Source organism: Oryzias latipes, chromosome 9 (assembly GCF_053564925.1).
Source record: "Oryzias latipes strain Hd-rR chromosome 9, Olatipes_Hd-rR_3.1".
Lineage (NCBI taxonomy): Eukaryota > Metazoa > Chordata > Actinopteri > Beloniformes > Adrianichthyidae > Oryzias > Oryzias latipes.
This window is the reverse complement of record NC_136245.1, coordinates 29,911,330-29,923,794: the sequence shown is the minus strand read 5'-3', so window position 1 is coordinate 29,923,794 and position 12,465 is coordinate 29,911,330. Positions and strand designations below refer to the sequence as shown.

Here is a 12,465-nt window from a genome sequence, read left to right as displayed (position 1 = left end):
ATTCGTGCACGGTCATTAAAGGGCCAATACTTACACCTTACTAACAAGGACAGTGTGGCGTGACGACACCGCAGAACGGTATCATTCCTAGGACATAAGTAGATACAAATTACATTCTCCTTATAAATACTTAACCCTACAGCTACCACAAGTACGTCATTGGTAGATTCCATTTTCATTACACCCCTTGATGGTCCTTTCTACGACCCTCCACGGGCCAACCAACCCAAAAACCAGCAACACCTGTTCGGTTCAATTCACCATATAGGTCCATGTCACTAATGCTTTAAGGACTTAATTAAACACTTCCGTGAAAAAAAAGTTAAGGATGTAACTGACTGTATGCATCTTTTTCCTGACAATTCTTTTTGATCCTGCTTAACTTTCATTTTTTTACTGATTTAATGTTGGAGCAAAGCAGGTTCATGCTGATTTCTCTGCTGCTGAACACAGAGCCTCTTTAGAGTTTTTCTGCTCAGGCGTTCGTGACAATGTTCTGCATGGACGACATTTATGAGTTTTTTCACACAGTTAGCTTTAGTTAAACAGCAGCATTCAGTTTTAGTGGTGCATTTAATGATGGACTTCAGAAATTTGTGTTGTTAAATCTATTTGATTATTTGTGGTTTGTCTAAAAAGGTAATAAACAACATACTTGTTGTATTCCCGACCTGAAATCTTTCATGCTGTTGTAAACTGTTAAATGTGAGAACACAGGACTGAGCTCACATACACAGAATGCCTGAGTAAGTCAGTTCTGATGAACCCCTTTGTAGTGTCTGAGGCAAAAACTGAGACTTTCTCATGAGAATGACTGAGTGAGGCCAGCAGAAGGCATTCAAAGAAAAAAAAGATGAAGAAAGCCCTCCCAACTGAAAAACAAAAAAAAAGAGGGGAAAAAAACCTATAATCTGAAAATGGGATTTATATAATTCTTCCAGATTACATTCTTTAGTGGCCCCTCCATGTTGGAACTGGCACAATAATTTAGTTTTATTCCTAAGGCATCCCTGCATGAAATGAGCTTATGGTCATGTGCACCATTTGCACTTCAGAAAAGATTAACGGCTATGGTATTTGGTGTTTTAACATATGCTTGAAAAAGGCAAAGATTTTAGATTAAAAATTTGTTTTCAAATTGCAAATTTCCCCCAACAAATCTTCATTTGGTAAGAAACATAATGCAATACTTAAGTTTAGAAAATATTACATTTTCAATGAGAGCAAGAAAACCTTTTTTATGAAACATGGCAACCCTTTATTTATTATTTCAACGGTATATAGACAAATCAACCTTAAACATTTATTAGTAAAATCAGCTGTTTTTTTTTTATATTGTATTGTTTGCTGGAAAAAAAAAGACTAACAATAAAAAAAGAATTACGCATCTTGTGAGGTCCCAAATCAAATCGGATTCCCACGAAACAAAACCAAACAAACATGTTGCTTTTTATCATACAAAAAGAAAAAATGTACATCTGAAAAATATTTGTGAATAATTATGTAGTATTACTGGATATCAAGAGGCAATGCGGAAAATGTAATTTGTAAATTTTTTTAATCACTTTCAGTTAAAAGTTTTGTTTCAAAATTGAATAAAATTCCACGTCAAAGTACAACACACTAAAAAAATAAAAATTTTCCTGTTGTGACAACCATCAATAGAACCAATTCTTTTTGTTTCAAGGCTCTTTTCACTGGGATTTCACCAAAAGGTGACACAAATTTGTATTGTGCCAGCCAATTACAGAGCAATAAAACTGAAATAATAATTGAAGTAAAATATGATTAAAAAATAGAACATGCTAAGAAAAAAAATCACATTATGCTTAATGTAATATGGAAATGTCTGTCAGATTTAAGGCAATTTTTAAAAAATTCTTTTTGCAATTTAATGAAACCAGCTGGTTTTGTCATCTCTTTGTTCTCCCTAATTGTCACGAACAAACAAGGTTTACCGTAATTTTATTCATGATGCCGTATGACAGGGAACTGATTGCACAACTTTTCAAGTATCCTGTATATTTGCTTCTGCTTTTTTTTTCTTACATTTGTAAGTTCTTGTAAACCTTATATCCTCGTACTTTTCTCATTTTTATTTCTGCAAAGCTGCTGGTGACACTGAATATCGGATGTTTTTATCTTTATCTTTTCATCCGTATCTTTCAGCACCAACCAGCCGTTTCCTGTTAATCACTCAGTTGCATATTTCATTCATGGATCGTAATAGTCAACGCCAGAATGTCTTCACCTCTTTTATCTCGGCATGCTGGTTCTTTAACTGTCACAATTAAGCTCATGTTTTTATTATGTTTGAGTTATTGTAAATTACGTTACTGCAGCCAAGCCAATCGTCTGCCTTCTGGGTTGCCAAGAAACACACTGTCTTTGAGGTAGAAATGTTATTTTCCTTTTCTGAAAGTAATATTTAGGATTTTTAGATTTAATTTATTAAATATTTTAGGACTTTGGGGTAAAAAGTAACATTTAATCAGTTTTTTTTAACTTGTCTTGTCCAACAGTAAACAGATGGGAGCTGATGGCCTCTTGTGTTTGACAGATGTTACTGTTACAATAGGGAGTTATATACTGTAGTTTTGGACACACACTGAGTTTATTTATACAAACCCCTTTTATTTTTGAGGCAGAACTTCAGAAGTTAACTTGCTGGGAAATTTTAACATGAAGTGTTTTTATATTTGAACTTTTTGCCTACTGCACATAATTCAGATGATAGTATTTAGTTGTTTTAAACTTTTCATTTATTTCAGGAAAAACAGCAGAAAAAAGTAGGTTTTTGCTGATTACCCCATATCTTCATCATGCTCAAGGGCTTTGTTTCAAGGATCATGCATTGGCTGGTCAATAATAATTTTTGCATCTATTTTTATCCCCATCTTTATCTACAGCAGAATGATCAGGTGTGATTGTTTTAAGGCAGTTAATCCAGAGGACAACACCCAGAACGGCTCTCTTTGAATGCCAACCCAGAGTGACTCAAATTCGTGAGAACAGGGCGACATCAGCCTACGAGGTGAAGCTATTTGTATAAGGAAGTGTGACTCAGAAATATTACAGAGTTATGATTGTTGCAAAAAAAAGTTATGTTTTTCTACCGTAAATGGAAGAAGTTGTTGTGATTGGTCCTTACTTCAGGCAGGAATGATCTGCTGCACCATTATCTGTTGAATCAGACCTGTAGAAGCCTCTGACTGGAGAAACTTTGCTGTTTCAACAGTAGTATTTTCTACAAAGGGGTGTGTTCATCATGTTCTGCACCTTGTGCAATAATTGTCTTTTAAAATGAGCTGCAGAGCTTTTTGATCTCTCCAAAGCAGAGATTCAGCCTTCTTTGTTAATTTATATGATTCAATGTATCCTAAACCACAAAACTGTGGAAGGTTTTCATCATACTAGGAAATCCTGAAAGGAGCTCACCTTCAAAAGAAGTGCAATCTGCTTTGTAATTTTTAAACAACCACAGTAATGCTCTTCGAGTCTTCTTAGTTGCTCAGGTTTGTCTCCACCTGTTTTCTCTCGATATTCTTGCAGCACCTATATTTGTTTTGTTTACACACTAAATATGAGGTAATTGATCCCAAACCTGCTCAGTCTGCAAGACTTGGTTTCCTTACGTTGTTTTCTGTTTGATATGTAGGAACCCATTAAATCTGGAACTAAAAAGTAAACTTTGGTCTGCCTGTTAACAAGGACATTTTCCTGGCCAGATTTGATGAAAGCATGAACTTCTATTCGAACTAAGAGGAGAAACTAGTCAAAGTCATACGCTGAGGTTTTCACAACATCCCTACTGTGAGTCGGGTACTTTTTATTTCTAATAACCAACTGACTCCCATGCAAACATCTTTATTTCAAGTTTGTAATTTTTTGGCTTTGATTAGACTCTGGTTTTTGCTTTTAACACAATCAGGTAAACACACCAACATCACAAATGGTTCATTATAAAAAAAAAAAAAAACAACAATTACAGTCCCCATTTCCTTTACAACCAAATAATCAGCTTGGGGATGAAGTTTTTAGATTTTAATCTGCACATTAAAGCTGAAATAAAACCCAAACATGTAAGGCTATTGTTGCTCAGACAAAAGAGAGTATATGAAGGTATTCAGCTTTAAAGTCACATGTTTGATTCATAGGATTTGGGTACTGATTTATACAATTGATCAAACACATCTAACTGTTTTGGCTGACAGATCACTCCATAAAAGAAACGTCACTTTCCATCACAGCTACATTGCTGTACAGTGAGGATTTACTGTTAATCTTTTAATTCCACGTTCCAAACTTTTTTCTCCTTAGGAAGATAACAGGGAGCAGCAAGTTCATCCACACATCCGCGATCAAATCCCAACGCTGGACTTCAAAATCCTTATTTCTGAAACACTACTGCATCTGAGTCCACAAAGGTGACATTTTTATCTCTCTAGAGTCAACTGTGTCCACCTGCTGCATCAACGAATGAGTGTGTACATTTTCTTCAGGTCTGCATGAAGTGTTTCTGAGAATCTCAGCTTCCTTTCACACTACATAATTATATTTACCTGTTAGAAACTTGAAAGTTCAAGACTGCACTGAAAGTCTCTGATGGCTTTAGTCTGGTTATGTGCATTTACATTGTATTGGTACTTCTGGCTTGCCGTAGCATGTTTCAAGCAATCTGGCCCCATTCACCTCAGCTGTTAGCCAGAAATCCAAAGTCAGTTGCTTCTCCTGTAACCACACTGGTCATAAGTCCTTCTCAAAACAAGGTAAAGGATAGAATCTAAAATATTTTTCTCTTGAACTAATAGAATTAGTCTTGGTAAAACGTTTAATTAGGTTGTGGTGTACTGCTCTTTTAAGACATAATTTAATCCTAAATTACTTAAAAAACACTTAAATTTAGGTACATTGCTCAGATAATAGGACATATTATGTCTTAAAACGACTGTGCATTGTTTAAAAAAAAGCTGTAAATCTTTAAATTAGGTGGCTTTATAAACATACATACATGCTTATACTTTTGCCCACAAAAATATACAATCCAACAGTCTAAAAACCCTTATTTCTGACTATTTAGACTAGGATTTCACATTTTAAGATAAAGCTGTCAAAATTATATAGAATTAGGAGTAGAAAAACTAGTTTCATTTGAGATTTTACTTAAAACAAGATATTTTCTAGATCAAATGACTCAATTGTCCCAGCAAACTGTTACATCTCAATGAAAAGTTATTAGTAAGTTAGATTTGTCATTTTGTTATTTAGTATATTTAAACGTGAAACTGGACAAAATTACTTGATGTTCCTGTGTACCATTTCTAACAGGAAAGATAATAATTTAACATTGTAGAATTGTATCTACAATTAAAGCTGAGGAGCTTGAAAGCATCAAAGACACTATGATCAATTTAAAAATGTTTTTAGAGATAAATTCATGTTTTTTAATCCACCAGTGTTCTATGGATAAACTAGGCAAAAAGGAGATGTTTAATGGCTAGATGGAGCAGGAAGAGCTCTATTTTAGTTCAAGTATCTTGAAGGCTGTTGTGGGTGCAATTCTCTGTAAAATGGCTGGGTCCTCCTGGATTAAAGACAGGATGCCTCCACTGCCAAGCAGAGGAATCAAGGTTACATACTGTGACCAGAACACCTGCCTATTTTCATTTTTTTACAAAAGCATGATGGGAAAAAATGCCAGTTTTCCAAAAAAAGCAATATGAATGTATTCTTTTTTTTTTTTTTAAAAACGTTGACTTAGGACTTCCTGCAAATTAGCACAGTGAAGCAGTTTGTCATCTAATACATTCTCAGAACCCCCCCCCCCCAATTATATGAGCCCTCTTTTTTTTGTTAGTTTTTCCCCCAAACATCTTTTCAAAACTTGTCCAAGGACTGGAAATGCTGTGATTTCCTTTACTGGCATCAGTGAGTCACTGAAACGTTGAACCAACAACAACAAAGTTAACTTTTGAAGCAACAAATGCCAGAAAAAAAACAGCATTTTTTTAAGGGAAATGTTCAAAGAATGATGAGTATTCAAACTGAAGACAAACAATTTTGATAAAAAGTAACAGATGTTTTCACTGAGAAGGATAATGAAGAACTCCTGCTTCACACTGAATGGCAGACATTTTACTCATAGCTGGAGCAGTTTTCTTTTTGAGAGCGTAACTTTAGGCTGCAGCTCCAATGATCAGGGACGTCTGTGTTGTGTTGGGACATCCCAGTTACCAGGTAGAGTTCAACAATTTTTTCTGTTTTATTGATAAGAAAAAAAGTGGAAGTTAATTTTGATCATAAAGTGCCATATTTTTATGGACCAATACTTCAAACCCAAGTTTTTAAATCTTTGTGTCATTTTAGCCAAATCTGATGTCAGAAAACGTCACTGTTTCCATCAGTTGCCGTTTTTTCAACACTACATCGTCCTCAGTTATTTATTAATATTTACTGTCCTTAATTTGTAAATGATCAAAGTAGTGGCTTTTTACTGATGTACCAGCGGAACAGAGATGGGGCGTTCTTTCTACAGTAATGTTCTTCAGAAACCTGATACCAAGTCTCCTCCTCCTTGCCAGTTGTTGGAATTATGTTGCAGTGGTAGCTGTGTTCGTTTAAGATGCCTCTTGTACAATCGTCAGCCCAGTGTTCAGGAAAACACTCCCATACCATCACACTTCCTCCTCCTCGTCAGTTGACATCATACACTGTGAAGCCATCCTTTCACCTTTTCAACATCGTACAAAGCGTCAAAATGATGAAGCAAAGCTTTTTCTTTTTTTATTGATTGATTCATAACTGCTTCTTCCAGTCAGAAAACCCGGTGGTCCTGGGTTTTCTGGCCTCTGTCTTATTCTTAGATCTTAGTATTGACTTTCTTGCTGTAACTCAACCTGTCAACCTCACAGCTCAAAGTCTTCTCTTCACAGTTAAAACTGAACAGACAGTGAAGCTGTTGTCCGGTCGGCCGCCTATCATGCAGCTGTTACCTCTCAGAAACTTGTCCTCAGAGTCAGTTGTGACTTTGGGTCTGCCAGAATCTGAACCTACGTTCACACAGCCCTCTGCAGCGCACGTTCAAGCGGCTACTTTTAATGTAAAGTCTATGTAATCGCGCATTTTGTGTTCACGCATATTTTTAAGATAGATTTTGGGCTCTACGTACAAAACACACAAAGTTAAATTTAGTTTAGTTTTCTTTTTCTTCATGATTACGCCTCATTTTTGCCTCTTTTCCGTGCTCTGTGTAACTATTATTCCCATTATACGATTGAGCCATTCTTTGATGGCTTCCTGGATTCTTCCAGACTTCTGTGGCACCTTTTGTACATTTTATTGTGTTTTTTTTTGGCTCTGTGCCAATTGTTACCTTTATTCTTCCACAGAATTTCATTTGTTTTCTCTCTTTTCTTCCTCTATTGACTCATGTTAATTTCATCAGGCCAGTGACTTTTGGGATTTCTCCCTTTTGTGCATCCTGCATGTATGAACGCTACAGCTGCACCGTTTATTTTTGCTCGAAGATTGCAACCTTTTGCTTGTCACCGTTCTTCATTGATCATGTAATTCGATTTGTTCAAATTTCAAACATGCTTTCCGGTTTTCACACACAGACACACATCCTTGCCATTACCTGGGAGGGAAAACATTTCTACTTGAGGTTTGTGAGCAGATCCCTGTTGTGTGTGGGGATCGAAAGGACCTCTCTCTCTCAATCATTAGAGACTGACATCTGTGTGGGATTAAAATGTGTGTATTTTTTCATCTCTAAAGAAAGCAGAGGCTCATCATGGAGAAGGTCTCATCTCCCAGCCTCTGCTTCCTTCTCATGTATGAGAATGGACCACCTGTTTCAGTATTCGATGGGAATTTGGGTTGAGCTCGAATAGATGTACAGCTGTGTCTCGGCCTGACACAGATTATGCAACGGGTGATGTAGGGTGTCAGTGCTCCCACCTCAAATTTCACCTCCACTAAGGTTACTGCCACCATGCGCGTACCACGGCCACTCTGCAGGGCTAAAATTTCCTCTAAATTGAAACGGTCTTCTGTTCAGACTGCACCAACATTCAGTCATGAGCTGGATCAACTTGGATGAGGCCTATTGTGTATTTTGTGAATGAATGGGGAGCACACAATGCGGTGGCAGGCAAGCTTAAGAGACAGGAGGAACGCTGCTTTGGGAGAAAAAAAGAATGCCTGACTGGTGAACACCAACAAACGGTAACCACTTCCGCGTCCGGGGGTTGGTGCTTACTCATGAAATAGTAATTCAAAAAAAAAAAAAGAAAAGCAAAGGAAAGGGGGGTGGGACAAGTTAGGTGATTGGCTCTGGGAGTGATGCCTGATTTTTAGACTGTTTTTGATTGGTGGGGAGTTATGGCCTCACCTTAAAGGAGGGTTACTCCAGTTCATTGACAGAGTTTCAGAATATGGGAAGATCTGTGTGCAACATGACACGCCTTTTTTTGTGACAGCCATCATTATAGCCTGTGCAGACATAAACCCTGTTATTCCTGCTGCTTTAGCAACTATGCACCAACATTTTTTGCAGAAGAGCAAACCTATATGATTTGCTCGAAGAAAAAATACTATAAAAATGGGCAAGACAAAGGAAAAGAAAATTGCTGCTTACTTTTGTCCAATAACTTTCCATCCACACACCATGCAGGAGTTTAAGTGTGGCCCCACACTGCAATAGAAAAAAAACAAACAAAAAGAAAGAAAAAAGTATCCCCGTGCAACCGTTAAATCACCTTCCAGCTTATATTCATTTGCAGTCGTGTACACATCCCTACTGTGTGCAGCAGAGCCAACCCCCCATGCCAATTCCAACTTTAACCCCGACCCCTTCCTCCCTTCTCCTCCAGCAAACCTTTAAACTGACTCTAATCGGGGGGCTGTTACACAGCGCTCCTTTTGAATGTTACCCATTGAATGTGTAGCACTTGCTCCAAAACAAAGGGAGCCTGTGTCAAATCCAACTTCAGTGTTTGGTGGGAAAGTGGCTGCGATGAGTTAGTAGCCCACAAAGTTTCTGATCTAACAAAGAAAAATTCATAACTTGGATAAATTCCATGAGAAAGTAACTCTGGGTCAAGCCTTTCAATTGTGTGTTCACTGCCTTTGTGGGTAGAGTTGTGGAAAGTATCAACACAGAGGTCACTGACTCTTGTTTTTCAAAATATCTAAATTCTGAACTTTCCTCAGTTTAGGAGGAGTTGTATGCTGAGAAAATTTTCCCTAAGCTACAGCTAAGATACCATGTCTCCTGGGAGTTTAAATTCCCACTCCGATCATCTTTGTTACAGTGAAATGATGGAGTTTCTACTCAAAATAAAAATAAGTCATTTTCTGTGACATACTTTCTGCCGAACAGCAGGGGTTCATTAGAAATACCCCTCTGAGTGGTGGGCGAGACTGTTGGCATGGAGTAACCCCGCCCTCACATCCTATCATCATCAGTTTACACACTCTTACACCGGCTTACAGCCCCTCACAACCCCAACCTAACATTACCAGTGCAGTAAAAATGGCCAGCAATATTGGAAATGTCCAGCCGTGCTGCTTTGAGCCAGATTTCAGCTCAGACGAGGAAAACAAAGACGTACATAATTCTAGTCGTCTACAAGTGGATGCATCAGAATGGAGAGGAGCAGGGAGCTTCTACATCCCACCTACAAGCTTTTTCCGACAACTTTTTGTTGTTTGCCCCTGACTTGCTATGACTTGAATCACTTTCTATATGTCCTCCCTAATGAGAAAAATGCCACAATAAAAAAAAACACAAAAAATCAATTTTCTTTAACAGACAGCTATCTAGCTGTAAAAGCGAAATGTTTTGCAAGCAAAATAAAATCTTAAACTGTTGGCTATTAACGTAGATTGCCATCTTTATACCACCAAGAAATTACTCAACATCTGGACATAATTTTTTTATTTTATTAAGATAACATATTGAGGGTTTTTTGGACGTTCAAACATTTGTTTGCTTTTTAGTGACAGAATAGTTCTTGTAGCTTAGTGAAGTGTGAGATGTTTCTACATAGACAGACTTTACAGGACAAAACAAAAGTCTGTTGACCCTGAAGACACTTGGAAGGTGATAAATGCATCCAACTCTGGAAATCACTACTGGAGCTCTCAAATCTGTGTGAAAAGAGTTGCCTTCAGCTCACAGGGGGTAGAACGTCTCACTATCTGTTGTTAAGGGGGGGAAAAAAGGGTGAAGCAAAAAAAACGTGTTGAAACCACTGTTTAACATTTTTATTGGTTTGTTTTCAGTGCAAGCTGAGAACGGCAGGTAATAGTCGTTGATGACTAATGCTGTAAGCATCCGAAGCAATCCTAAGAAAACTGTTAAATCTTTTTTCTCGTAATACATAGAAAATGAAAATAAAAACTGTACGGCAGTTCACATACACACAAATACTCATATCTGTTTCACTTCCTTATATGCAGAAAAGCTACTTTTTTCCTGAGACATTTCCAATCATTTGTTAATAATTCTTTTTTTGTGTGTGTATTTACTTAAATAACTATTTACACTATGAAACAGGAGTTGAAGGTTTTTCAAGTTCAGCCATACAACATCGAGTACTGTTTAGATGCATTAGAATTTTATTTAACCTTAATGCTCACTTCTGTAAAATCCTGAGCTCTCAACAACAAACCAGACATCTGATGTTGCATTAATAACCCTTTGATGTCTGGGAGAGTGACAGTGCAAATTTCATGTGAAACTCACAAGATTTGCAGCAAAATCTTGACTAACTAGCTTCTAAAACATTAATTTGGATCCATCAGTGCTGTATTTTAAACATCTTCAAAACTCTGACTGGATTTTGGACATTAATCTGTGCATTTTTACTCCTTAAACGGGACTTAAGAAGCCTTAAAACTGGTCTGTGCACATGTAAAACCTGTAATGTCTGCATTCACATTTGTTCTTTGGCGTTCCTCTGCCTTACTCTAGCGTTCCCAGGGTTCTGTTGTACAACGTCTCCCCTGGCGGATCAGGTGATCAGATGTTTGGGTGTGTCCATGCACTGAGGTTACTATAGGACAAAGAGGCCAAGAGTTTACTGTGTTGCACAAACGTTTTGACAACTCAATTCAACGTGTTGCAGCCAATTTATTACAAAAGTAATGGATTACAGTGAAATAACTTTTACTGTAACAAAGTTGTGTAAAAAGTTCTGTTCTGCTTTATTCATTAACTGTTTAGCAGCTCTTGATTTACAACAGACCCAAAGTGCTCATGGGTAAAGTGCAGTGTTTTTGCTTTTGTAGTAAGAAAAACTTTTGATTATAAAACCTGCTAATGGTTTTAGAAGTTTAAATTAAAATACTTTGTAGTACTTTTTTTTTAAAGGAAACTCTTTAACACACACTGTCAAACACAAACGCATAACCAGATAAGGATTGATTGATTTTTTTTTGGTATAAAATGTTGCTGAAGTCACATTTTTCAACTCGTATATTTGAACAATTTTTTTGTATTTTTTTTACATATTTCTTGAAGCATGTCATGCACGTTTCAATCAGAATTCTGTTGTTTCTGCCAGGGAGGTGTAAATGTCAAGATGAAAGAACACTGACAAAGAACAGCCAGTAATAGCCTGTGCAGGTTGCACCTTCAGAGGAAGTTAAGCCGGCATACTTTGTGAATGAAACACGGACACGCCCTTGTTTGAAGAAGGAAAATAGAAGAGAATTGGACATTTGTCAACAGCAATAAAATGAGCTATCATCCGCTTTGCACACACTCATGCTAAATAATCCAAATTTAAACCTATTTTATCTCAATTTTTTTGTTCAACTGAAAAACAATGCCATAATTAATGCACGTGTGGAGAGTCATTCTAAAATCCCCTTTAAAGATGACTTCAACTCTCGTAATTCTGCCTTAGAAACGATTATTTTGTTATAAACTAAAGCAGATTGTGGCTAAGAATGTTACACAACAAAAAAATATGTTATGGAAGATAATGCATTTAAATTGTCTTAATGCATTTGAAAAACGAATGGATTGAATAAATAAAATCACCCTTGTCTTATTAAAAACATCAAAAAAAAAGTTAAAAGTATTAATATGAATTGCATTCACAGATTTCCATCCATTCTAAAGATTCTATTAGAATGACAATGGAACAAGGAGAGCAGATAAATAAAGACGGGTGCTGCAAGAACTGCAAAATACTGAGAAATGGGGAGGAGTCAACCTCTCGGTGAGAAAATAAAACTTCAAAAAAACAGGCACATTACGCAGCATGGCCTACATAACATTTAGTAAAACTCTTTAAACTAAAGGAAAATGCATTTTAAAGGGTGCATATTTTACGGTGACACTGTGATTTGCGTTGGTTCACTTCATTTATTGAAGAATGTTTGAAAAACTTAATTTTTCAATGAAATAGGCAAATGTACATTTTGTACTTTCTATTCTGTTTAAAGAAAAGC

The 12,465-nt window shown here is 36.7% G+C and overlaps 1 protein-coding gene across 4 annotated transcripts in view; it reads left to right on the top strand.

Annotated features, from left to right (window-relative positions):
• Positions 1–4,646: 4,646 nt before the first annotated feature.
• Positions 4,647–12,465, top strand: part of si:dkey-193c22.1 (uncharacterized) — a 35,690-nt gene continuing 27,871 nt past the window's right edge. For 2 of the 4 annotated variants that reach the window (XM_078953262.1, XM_078953261.1), the window contains exon 1: positions 4,647–4,769. The gene's annotated coding sequence lies outside the window, so the exon portion shown is untranslated. Of the gene's footprint in view, positions 4,770–6,108; positions 6,238–12,465 lie in introns of those variants that run through there. The other 2 variants (XM_078953263.1, XM_078953264.1) reach the window with 2 other exon arrangements.